At 40.0% G+C, this 7,255-nt stretch overlaps 1 long non-coding RNA gene across 1 annotated transcript in view; it reads right to left on the bottom strand.

Annotated features, from left to right (window-relative positions):
- Positions 1 to 218: 218 nt before the first annotated feature.
- The window catches only part of LOC118165870, a 26,110-nt gene continuing 19,073 nt past the window's right edge, over positions 219 to 7,255 (bottom strand). The window contains exons 2-3 of the long non-coding RNA XR_004750274.1: positions 4,075 to 4,194; positions 219 to 408 (exon numbers count right to left, since the gene is read on the bottom strand). This is a non-coding gene — a long non-coding RNA (uncharacterized LOC118165870). The remainder of the gene's footprint in view (positions 409 to 4,074; positions 4,195 to 7,255) is intronic.

Genomic DNA, 7,255 nt, shown 5'->3' with positions numbered 1-7,255 from the left:
GTAACCTTCCTCAGCCCACCCTCAACATTCATCTTTGAAAGCCTGTAGAAGTGAGAACATCATTTTTTTTACTATTATTGTTATTATTTTTTAATAATTTGTGATGACATCCTTCTCCAACAGGAAAAAAAAAAAAAAAAAAGTATTCCTCTACCTTTTGATCAAAAGATTTTAAACTTGCTCACTTGAGCACCAATAAATGAACACTGATCACATTATTAGAAAAGTTAGTTGACACCGGTAGTCAATGTATTTTATTTAAGGATCCTCTATTTTTGCACTTGATGTTTATCTCTGTCCACCAGTCATATCTCTTTCTATTTCTCCTCTTTCAGACTCAGTCAATGTACATTATAACATTCATTAGCCAAAGCAAAGCTTTCTTCCATTTGTCTGCAACTGGCATTCCTGCAAAACATAAAATGAAATAAATCATACAGCAGTCCCCAGACCATAATACCAGCAGTGAACCACTGACGTTAGGGACAGAGGGTTGGAGTCCTACCATTGAACCACTGCTCTGTCTTCAGAGCAAATGTCCCCAGTCCATCCCAGAGGTGATTTCAACAACAGTGCCTTTGGTGGTTTAGCTTGGTTTGCTTTGAAGTGAACTTTTTTTTTTTTTTGGTGGCAAAAAAAGAGAGGTCACCAGGAGCAAAGGAAGCTACAATGGGTTGCGTCTGCACTGAATATTGCAGCCAACCATGGTGCTACTGGCAGCACAGAGCCAGCAGAAGGAGTGGAGTGAGCTGCCAGCCCATTCTGCCTGAGAAGAAAGGGAGGGATAGGAGGGGATGCTTCAGACACTGGGCTGGGTGCTGCTTTGTTTGTCCTTTACTAAGCTGAGCCAGATTTAGAAACAAAGTGATCTGGAAAAAAACGACTGAAAGGGTTTTCTGTAGAAAAATGTTAAAATGAAATACTATGGATTTTCAGTTTTTTTCCTTCATGTTCTTGACCAAAACTGATGCTGGGAATTTTACTTCAAGTCCCAGACAGTTTCTAACAATCCAAACCTGCATTTCAAGCAAGTGAGATACCTAAGATATGTCAGAGCAAGACTGCTGACCATTTTTCCCACCAGAGTACTGGGACCTCTCATATGTCACTGAGAGCTTTGAGTATAACATTTTTTGTTTTTTGTTTTAAGCAATTTCCTTTAGTGCTCAGTGAATTACCCTGTGACACATTCAGCAACTTGTTTTCATATTGCTACATGCAATTTTGCTAAATGAAATTTATGTAGCAAAGTGTATTCTCAGTTTTAATTAAGCTCTCTTGGCTGAGGAAAGACTGATATTTGATAGTAAGATAGGGGGGAGGGTGCAAGCAAAAGGATTTCTCTTCTCTGTCTAGTATCTGAAAAAATAATGATATTTAATTTCATTAATGTCAGACTCATTCAGCCAGCCTTGTTCTGCTGAGTACCAGTTGCAGTCACAAAAATCTCAGGACTCTGATGCTTTGAAGTCAACAGAGCTGTGCACAGGCAGTACCATAAAAAGAAGAAATCGGTCAGAAAGAAATGTAAAGGCCATGTACACTATTTAATTGACATTACTTTGGAGACGCCTATGCAAGCAAAGTAATTAAAGGCCAGGCAGTAGGGAGAACAGGAAGAAAACTGAGAAGCAGCAATTAATTAAAAATATTACGATGTTTCTCTCTGCAAATTCTGTAATTTTCATAAAACAACAAAACCTATAAGTACCATTTTGCACCTTCAGGATGCTAATCTGTGCTGGATACTGACACCTACCAAATACAGTATGTCTAGGAGATGAATAAAAGGACCGATTGTTTTGGCTTCAGCATGATGGTGAACTTTGATGGCATCCTAGTAAAACACATAACATTTATTGCCATGATAAACTGCTCTTAAGGGAGTGATTTCCCTGCCCTCCCAGCTGGAGCTGTCGTGCTGCAATGACAGAGTGGGTAAGGAAGGGACGGAACAATAGCGAAGTCAAGGAGCTGGAGCCTGACCTTAACAGAGTGGGTGGTATTTGCTGCAGTCCAGAAAAGCAAATAACTCATTCAAAGGTGATAGATTTTACTGGGGAGTGGAAATAACAAAGCTGAGAAATAAAGTAGAGCAAGCATGGTATGAAAGCTTATTAAAGTAACGAAGTGGGGACTTGTCAATAGATTCAGCTATTATGGCAAGAAAGAGAGCAAAAGAGAAAAAAAAAAAAAAAAAGGAAAAGGAAATATATAGGAGACAGGAGAGAGGGATGAAGAAAAAGGAAAATAATAAAAAAGAAGAAAGAAGAAAGGAAAAAAAGAGGAAGAAAGAAGGAGAAAAAGGAAAAGAAAAAAAGGAGAAAAGGGAGAAATGAAAAAGAAAAAAGAGAAAAGAGAAAAAAAATGGAAAAGAGAAAAGAGAAAATAAAAAAGAAAGAGGAAAAAAGAAAAAAAAAGGAAAAAAAAAAGAAAGAGGAAAGAAAAAAAGAGGAAAGAAAAGAGAAAAGAGAAAAGAGAAAAAAAAAAAAGAAAAAAGAAAAAAAGAAAAAGGAAAAAAAATAAAACCTCACAATTGTGAGGTGGTCTTGATTAAATGCATCACTCAGTAACATGTCCAAAACACACCAAGCCATGTCATGGAACACCCTGCCTGACAGCAAGGGTGTAATTGAGTAGTTGGTACAGGAAAAATTGTTTCTGTTTTCTCTTCTTTGAGTGTAAGGACTGCAGGGACCTACAGGCAACAGAAATGTCCTTCTTGGTCACTGCCTCAAGTCAAGAACATGCAGGAGAAAATACCAGTTTTCCAAAGCATAGGGAGCATTGTTTTTAGTTGTTGTTTTTGTTTTTGTCCAGGGCAATTACTTGTACATTTTAACTGTTCTTGCTTTAACTTCCATAAAGCCCAAGAATGAGAAAGGCCAGAGACCTCCTCAATGGTCTAAAAAATTAGGAGTTGCTTTGGTACCAATGACCTTAATCCAGTTGCACTTGCTGTGTGCAGACAAAACATGACACCAGCTGCAATATGTGCATTTGGAATTTGAAACGGGTCGGTTTTCTAAAGCTGAAATAAATCAGTGTGATGACTGACTAAAAAGTGGTATTGTGCAAGGATATTTTATTTGCTCAGAAAAACACCACAGATAGGAGAAAGTACTCTGGCTGAAAGGAAACACGGAAGCTGCAACACACCATAAATATGCATCAAGAATGACAGAAAAGGAAAAAAAAAGTGTCAATGAATTAAAAGTACAAGTTGAAAAGTGTCGTAGCTGAGAGTGTTCCAAAACACATGCAATAATACTCTCTCTCAGTCTGAGGTATTTTTATGGCTGTTTTTCTTATTGCATTAAAGTGCCTCAAAATAGTGAGATAACCTTACAATCTGCCTTTGAGAAGCAGATGTCTGTTTTGCCTCCATATTACAGAGGTGGAACAGGTAAAGAAAAATTCATAGATGTCCCCAATGCCAGAATGTGCACTGACAAGGCGAGACGAATCTACATCTCTGCAAATTGATGGAGAGAGTTTGAGTTGGTGGCCAGCCTTTCTCCAGTGCCCCTTTGAAAACTTAATAAAAAGGACTTTATCATTATTATTACTAATAAGAGTAACAATAATTCATTAGCAGGTCACCAACTACATTTGGGTCCTGCAGGGAAGGCATCATGCAAAGCTCTTGATGGAGACTACAACCATCCTAAAGAGCAGCAGATAGCAAAGAGCTGAGGACATTGATAAGGCAAGGTAACCCACAGATGATAAGAATCAGGAAGCAGTCGCCACCCCTTGCAAAGACCACATAGGCTCCAGTTTCTGCATGCATTGGGGGGACCTAAAGTGGGACTGGAGTGCAGAACATTAGAAGCAGCATTACAGACACCATCTTTTTGTTCTAGGTGGAATGGAGAACAGGAGAACAGGAACAGGAGAATTATTCTTAAAAGTACCTTAATAGTGAATAGGCAGCTCCATCACATAACAATGCTGAGCATTTTAGGGAGTACCATGGAGGCCAAGGCAAGTGCACCTGAGAGGTGCTGCTCCCCAGGATGCCCAGAGGATCACTGCAAAGCTGCTTCTTATACAACTTCCCTTTCCCCTCACCTGTCAGTTTTGGGAAGCATGCTGCTCAGAGCTGTGTCCTTTCCCTCCAAGGCAATTACTCTGCAGATCAGCAGCAGGCTCCTTGTCTTCCACTCCAGAACTTAGCATGGTATAAACAACCTCTTGTGCAGAAGGGAAAAAAAAAAAAAAAAAAAGATGATTACAGAAGCACAAAGATGTCGATGGGATGTTTAGCTCTTTGCACATCCAAAGAGGAGCATGATTTCCAGCTACAGCAAGGCGGCGTGTTCTTTTCATCTGCAAATTGCACTACTGCAGCTTGTGCTGCTGAGGCTGTACCAGAAGGCTGCTGCCTTGTGCAAAACTCAGACAGCCCCCGGGCATAGTGCTCATGGGAGACCTCTTTCCCTGTGCTCCCAGCCCCAAGTGTCCTACTGCACTTCACAGCACAGCTCTGCAAGCCTCCTGCTCAAATTAGCACTTTTTCTGCTCGGCTCACTCACTTTGTTCTTCTTTTCTACTCTTTTTTTTTAAACAGATATATTTACCAGAGTAGCTTTCATTAATGAATCCTTTACATCTTGTGACTCCTGCAGAGCTGATAATTTGCAAGACAAATACTCAACAGCCAAAGTGCCCCACAGAATACATTAAAACCAGCCCTCCCATTCCCATTAAGCTTGCTTTGGGTATGGCCCAGATTTGGGCATGTTGTCTGCCTCCAGCATCTCATCGCTTTGTCTGGGTCAGCAGAGCTGCCCAAGCACAAGCCCCTGGACTGGGAAGCCCTGGAGAAGACTTTTCCCAAAGGCACAGCCTGCAATAGCCCTGCTCCCTGGCTCAGCCATCCTCATCTTGATGGGGAAGGTTGCGTACGGTGGGTTCATTTTTGCTTGGAGTGTGAAGGTACTGGGGCTGCTGAGCTGGGAGGGAGGTGTGGGAGTTGTTGGACGCATTTTTCTGAAAGTACCACTACACCGCTCTCAGTTTGCTTTTAATATCATTTGTGTGCACATGTTAAATATGTCCTTGCAAGTGCCATGGCGAGACTGTGATAGAAGGTATGTATAAACGAAAATACCTAAAATAAGTAATTCTTCATAATTCAATATGACATCCTTCCTTTAATTTAAACCTAATCAGGGAATAAGAAACTAAAAACAGCTGTAAGCATTCACATTACATCTCTCCAGGGAAATGTACATAAAGTTAGGATTTGTTTTCACCCAATGGAAATTTTGCGATTTCACACAGCCACTCTTTTTGTTTAAGCTTCTTCTTTATTACATTTTCCATAACAGAATTTACAATCTCCACAAAATAAAAAGCAATTCCACTGCATTTTCTTTGGGCAACTCTCTTGCTCTACCTTCTCCCGCTCTAAACATGAAAAGATTAAACACATAAGTGTTTCTAGTAATCTGGCTATGTCAGCCATAAATTCAATAGGCAGGAAAGACTCTCTTTTTTTTTTTTTTTTATCAGTAAAATATGCCTGGAAACTCTGCATGGCATAGCACAATGCGAACATTTCAGTTTTTAACATTCATATGGTAAATAAGCTTTCAGCAAACCACATCCAAAGGCCTTTTAAAACTCTCCACTCTGCCTGTATCAATTTATCTCTGACAATAACACTAAAAAAATAAAAAATAATAATAAAAAAATACATGGTGAGCTTAGAAGTGAGCACTCCCAGCTATTAAAATTTTCCAGCAAGCATTCCCGTACAGTGCATGGGGGAATGCGGGACCCTGTGGCATGAAAGGACACAGCCCTGGGACCCCAACAAGACCTCACTATTAAAGCAGGGCAAGATGCAATGGAAACGCGAGACAAGCAGAAGCCTGTATCCTCTGCAGTCAATGGGAAGCAAATAATCCGATTACAGTGTAAGTCTCTTTGAAAACCAGTCACTAACGAATGTTTTTAGAAAATTCTCTGACGCTGAATCTCACTCAAATAAAACACACGGTATTTGTGAGCAGCGATGTACTATGAATCCACAGTTAAATGCTAGGAACAACCTCTTAATCTGTATTTAATAATCTTCTGGCAGAGTGAAAGGCTGACTGAAGGCAAAATTTAATGACCAAGCTGGCAATTAGAGCTATTGGTAACAATTCATTTTTCTGCAAATGTGCTTTCCATAGTGGGAAGTACAACTATTAAACTTCCAGGCATTATTCACTACATTTAATAAATAAACAAATAAATAAATAAATAAAAAAGGAGGCACCACCAACCATAAATACTGTGTGAGACCATATTTGATGTTAAATCCAGAAACAGTGGCAAAATCTTGCTGACAAAGATGATAGATGAAATTGGGACACTTGGCTACAGTCAGAGCCACAAGTGTTTTCTTCTTTACAGACAAGAAGAACTTAAGGAAAAAGCCCTGGGAATATTTCCTCACAACAAAAGGCTTTGAACTTGCCCTTGTAGAGGAAAAAAACAACATGCTATGGATGCATATGGACTCTTGAGAGTCCTTTGCCTCCAATGGCATTGACCAGGTTTATCAGCAGGTAGAAGCAGGCTTTGCCAACCTAATCCAGCAAAGTATGTAAGCACCTGCTTGGTTTTCAGTGAGTGATTTCAGTGGGACAATTCACAGCACGTAAAAGTACTGCTCCTGGGTCACTCTCCCCCCGGTCCAGAGCCTGAGATCACACCTTCTGACCTGCTCGTTGCCATCCCATGTTGCTCTCCCCCCTGTCAGGGGTTTTGCAGCCAGCGACTTGCACAGGTGCGGTGTCAGGGCCAGCATCAAACAAGCCTGGGTATTCCCCTCTCCGTGGCCTTTCGGAGGATGCCAGCTGCAGCTGGATTGCACCAAGGCTTTTTGCTGCTGATGCTCTTGTTATTGTTGGAATTAAAGTGTTGACATGCTTCTTATGAGGAAAAAAATGTGCTTGTTCATTGGAGTATGAGGAACTTGGGAGAGGGAGATGGAAAGAGGTTTTAGAAAGAAAAAAAAAAAAAAAAAAAAAAAAAAGGAAAAAGATTACAGCCAAGAAAGGCCTGTTTTTACCCTGTTTTTAACAATTTGCCCAGTCAATATTACAGGTTTTAAACATGTGCATCATAAAAGTGGTGAATTTTTCTTCTGCAGTTTTGGAAACTATATTTTTCTTTTTTCTGCAACAATAAATTTAATTGGGATAAATGAAAGGAAAGGAAAGGAAAGGAAAGGAAAGGAAAGGAAAGGAAAGGA

The sequence above is a fragment of the Oxyura jamaicensis genome, chromosome 4 (genome assembly GCF_011077185.1).
Source record: "Oxyura jamaicensis isolate SHBP4307 breed ruddy duck chromosome 4, BPBGC_Ojam_1.0, whole genome shotgun sequence".
Classification (NCBI taxonomy): Eukaryota; Metazoa; Chordata; class Aves; order Anseriformes; family Anatidae; genus Oxyura; species Oxyura jamaicensis.
Note: the sequence above shows the minus strand (reverse complement) of the source record. Positions and strands in the feature narration are given on the sequence as shown.